General features: G+C 34.6%; 1 pseudogene; it reads left to right on the top strand.

Moving 5' to 3' along the window:
* The first annotated feature begins 3415 nt into the window (after positions 1 to 3415).
* On the top strand, positions 3416 to 4614 carry LOC142617803 (senescence-specific cysteine protease SAG39-like; annotated as a pseudogene).
* The last annotated feature ends 430 nt before the right edge of the window (positions 4615 to 5044 follow it).

The following is a 5044-nucleotide window of genomic DNA, read 5'->3' as shown; positions in this document are numbered from 1 at the left end:
CAAAATGCAACTTTTCTCAAATCTAAACCCATCATCAATGAGACCCCCAAACAGAAAACCACCACCACCATTTCAAAATGAAAAAAAAAGAAAACCAACGCATAGAGAAATATCAAATCAAACCGAGAAAACCCGACAAATACTATACCCAAACTGATCCTCAACCGTAGAGTAGAGAAACCAAGATTCAGCAAAGATCATGGTGGCTGTGGGTTATGCTGACTGGTGGCTGTGGGTCATGCTGACCGAGTGTAGGTGGTCATGGTGATTTGAGAGAGACACAAAAGAAAAGAAACGAGAGAATGTGTTCATTTCAATCTTGGGTCTGAGAATGTGCCAAATCAATCATTTTGGCACCAAGAATATGACAACAAGAAGAACATCTATGGGTATCTGTGGGTTGTGGTGGGTATTTTTTAGTCTGAGATCCATGAGAGAGTGACGACAGATAAGAGAGGAGAGGAAAAAAGAGTAAGAGAGTGTGAGTAACGTCTTTGACAGCATTTAAGGACTATATTGTTCGCATGGACTAAATTGGATTGTTTTAAAAAAAAAAAAAAAAAATTGGACTTGCTTGGGATTTGCCCAAACCTCAGGGGTAGTTAATGAAATTTACCCTAAATAATTCTATTTAGGCATTGCTAGTTGAAGTGATATATTTATTTACAATTATATTTGTGCATTTTGCAATCTTTTACTATTTCTTTACTCATTCAACAATATTAGTTCTTTTTTTAGTCTAACATATGTTCATTGAGTAGACGTCATTAAGATCCTTCTGGGGCATTTTGAATGAAGAATAACAATACTTTTTCATTAAGATCCTTCTCGAGGCCCAAATAAATTCAAATATGGTTGGACTTCACTCTTATATTGAAATTCTGGTCACTTTTGTTTTTTAAATTCGATAGCTATAATGGAGGAGTGAGATTTAAACCTTTGATGCTTTGAAAAAAATCAAGATATGCTAACTAGTTGTGTTACAAGGCCCTTGACATCTAATGAGCTTATTAGATGTTATTAGATCCAATGAAATTCAAATTTTGGATTACATCTGACATGAATGCGATACGTAAGACCACCGTACAAAAGCTCTTTACATTCACTACAATTTTTATATTTATATTTGAAAATTGACCTTATATACACATATAACACATATAAAAACTCAAAAATTAATACCATGAATATACTATTAACTTATTAATTTTTACTATTATCTTTTATTAGTACTTTTTTAATACACGGTCTTTTTTGTTCTTATCAACTTTAATATTTAGAAATTATGAAGAAATTATTGTACTTAAGGGCATGTTTGGTAGATTGTAATATACACTGCAATGTAATAGTTATTCATATGGTTTAGTTATTCATTAGTTTGGTAGTGTTTTTATTACAATGAACTGTCACATTTCTTTCAAATTTTAAAAATATTATTTTTAAGGAAATATAATTGTATGAGTAAGATATTTTTTTAAATAAATCTTAAGTTTTATTCTAATGTTTCAACTCACAACCAAACCTACAAATAGGCTTAATTATTCCATCACAACATATTTTATTCCCTGTAATAAAGATTACAAGTCCAATTGTAATCCTCATTTAGTGTACCAAATTTGCCCTAAGTTTTGTCCAAAAATTAATATGGAGAATAACGAAGCCACAAAAAAAGTTGTGAATTGATTCACGGGGGAGAGGGAGGAGTGACAAGGAGGAGTTTTCCTTTTTTCGGAAGGGGGATTTAGGAATTTTATTTTATTGTTATGTATTTATTATGCAGGTTAAAGGAATAGTTTTTTTTTTTTTTGAATACTAAGTATTTTTAACACACACACACATAGGGAGAGGGGAGAAGGTCTTGAAAAAACTTACAGGTTGGTATATCCGAAAATGGAACTTTTAGATACACAACACAAGCTTTAACTCACATAGGAATAGTTATTATAGCCATTTTTAGTAAGAAAATATTTATTTCTAAGGAAAAATATTACTTGTATTAAAAACACAACCAAACAATTAAATAATTATTCCTAAGAAATAGGTATTATAGCATATAGCCTATTATAGCGTACCAAATTAATGTACCTTAAGTTTTTGAATCTTAAGCTTCAATGTCTTGCAAATTTAGTATACGGTAGCCATGATGTCTGTTGGTTCATATTGGTGGGAATGGATGCCTTAATGAATGGTTTGTGACTTAGCCTTTTGATTCTATATTTAAAATATTTTTTATTTAATTTATAGTTTTTTTTAGAACCATTTAATTTTTAGTATATATTTAATACTTGAATTTTTTATATATATACGAATAATTTTTATTAAACGTGCATCGCATGAGCATAACATTACTTAATAGCAATAGTCAAGCTCTTTGAACTAACCCTTCTTAAAACCAAAGAAGTTTAAAACATCATCAACACGCAACAAATCAGCACTAATTATAATTGGAGCACTAATAGGCTGATATGGTCTAGCTTGAAGAGGCTCAAGCTTTCTGCAGATCTGACAGTGGCTTGCAACAGCGTTGGCCCAGAATGTGGTCCGACTACTGATTCAAGGGTCAGGGCAGACAAGTGTCAGTCAATTGACCCAATTATCTCCTTCATCATCAGCTAATTATTGAGCTGAGAAATCAGTAATTAATTCAAACTAATCAAGATTTGTCACTCTCAAAATGTTTACCACACTAGCATATGCTTTATCGAATCAATACCGAAAATCAAGCAAAATGCATATAACAGAAATGGCAGGGCGAGTAGAGTCATTGGTTGTTCTTTCATGCTTGATTGGCGGAGGTCAACGTGCCAATCTGTTATTATTTTAGCGTAAAGAGTGCTTCATGTATTGTGATTTGTTGATTCTACACAATTACTCTATTTCCTTACTATAATAACTAGATGCTTGTTGAATTGTACCTTCATCACTGAAGTAGTTGTACTTAAAGTCGTTATTCACATTTCTTGCTATTACTTGAAATACTTTTTGAACAACCGCAATTATCGCTAGTCATTGGCATCACCCTGTATATAGTCTGAAAGAGAGAACTTACATGGATTGAAAGGAATGCCACATGCAAGGGGGACTATCCCTTCGTATACTGCACGAAGAACGATAGCGACCAACATCCAGATAGACACTCTCTAGTTTCACACGTTGGCTGGGTTCCCATGTTACTTAAATTTGATCATTCAAAACCTTTATCAGCAATCAGAATCCCTCAAGAAAGAATTCTGATTCAAGTGTCAACTTTAACATGCCCAGCACGATGGGAGAAAGGGGTCCCATTCCAACCCAAGATGCACTTCACAATGGGGATGCTAATCTCGTATAAATAGGGTAAATGTGTGTTTTCTTTCTCACCAATTATCAATCACATAGAACCATTAACAAAGAACTCTCTTCGGTTTGTAAAGCAATGGCTTTAATACATGGAAAAAAAACTTATCATTGTCTTCTTGTTGATTTTGGAGACTTCCACATATCAAGCCATGTCCCGCACATTACTTGAAGACTCCATTGTTGGGAGATATCAGCAATGGATATCTAAGTATGGACGCAACTACGAAGATGATGCAGAGAAGGAAAAGCGTTTCGAGATATTCATGGTCAATGTTGAATACATTGACAAAGTCAACAATGAAGGGAATCGCACTTACAAGTTAAGCGTCAATGAATTTGCAGACTTAACAACTGAAGAATTCATTGCTACTCGTACTGGATACAAGATTTCCTCCCAGCCCACTTCACCCAAAACCTCATTCAGATATCAAAACCTGACTGAAATTCCAATGACTATGGATTGGAGAGAAAAAGGAGCTGTTACCCCCATCAAATACCAAGGCCAGTGTGGTAAGAGAATAATAACGTTGCATGAAACTAAAACCTAGTTTAGCCTTTTTTGCTGCATTTATTTTTGTCCTAACAAGATTTCTGTTATGATTGATTCCTATGTAGGATGTTGCTGGGCCTTTTCAGCTGTGGCAGCAGTAGAGGGGGTCACCCAGATCAAAAATGGCAACAAAATCTCCCTTTCCGAGCAACAACTAGTGGACTGCGTGGAAGGCAGTCACGGTTGCAATGGTGGTGTCATGGATTATGCCTTTGAATATATAATACAGAACCAAGGACTAGCCACTGAGGATAACTACCCATATCAGGCTATGGATGGAACTTGTGACCAGCAAAGGGCATCTAATATTGTAGCTCAGATAAGTTCATATGAAGACGTACCTTCCAATAATGAGGAGGCATTACTACAAGCAGTAGCCAACCACCCAGTTTCAGTTGCCATAGAAGGTTCTAGTCCTGACTTTAAGTCCTATTCCAGTGGAGTTTTCACAGGAGAATGCGGGACCAATTTAGATCATGCCGTTACTATAATCGGGTATGGAATGACTGATGATGGTACCAAGTTCTGGTTAATCAAGAATTCATGGGGCACCACCTGGGGTGAGAGTGGCTACATGAGGATTCAGAGAGATACTGGAGCACCAGAAGGTGTTTGTGGCATTGCCATGAAACCTTCCTATCCAGTGGCTTAGGTACTCCAACGGTGACAGATCAAGTCACCTATAAGTATTGCTCTTTCTTTCACTATATGTATGTTAAATTTATTATTGCTAAGAAAATACCTATTTTGCTACTTGTATCATCGAAATTGGAACCAAGTAATAAATAAGCTAGCCTAATTGCTATGTTTTCCATCAATACATAGCCTAATTGAACAAAGAAACTTTATAACGACATTACTACCAGTTATTTAGTTTTCTTCTAATAACTTCCAATCTAGTCATAAACCTATTCTCAGTAGATTATAGATAAGAATTTGATGAGGGCGAGAAAGCCACAAGAAGCATAACATGTTTGCCTTTGAAATATGTCTGAATTTTTATTAAATTAAATATGAATAATTATTCATGGCTTTCGACACTACAATGTATTAAAATATTTAAAAGGAATCCTAAAGCGGGTAGGAAAGCACCCACCAAATCCTAATTTGACTAAACAACATTAAAGACACCTAAAATTATGGAAATAACAACTC

This window comes from Castanea sativa, chromosome 11, assembly GCF_040712315.1.
Source record: "Castanea sativa cultivar Marrone di Chiusa Pesio chromosome 11, ASM4071231v1".
NCBI classification, from domain to species: domain Eukaryota; kingdom Viridiplantae; phylum Streptophyta; class Magnoliopsida; order Fagales; family Fagaceae; genus Castanea; species Castanea sativa.
Note: the sequence above shows the minus strand (reverse complement) of the source record. Positions and strands in the feature narration are given on the sequence as shown.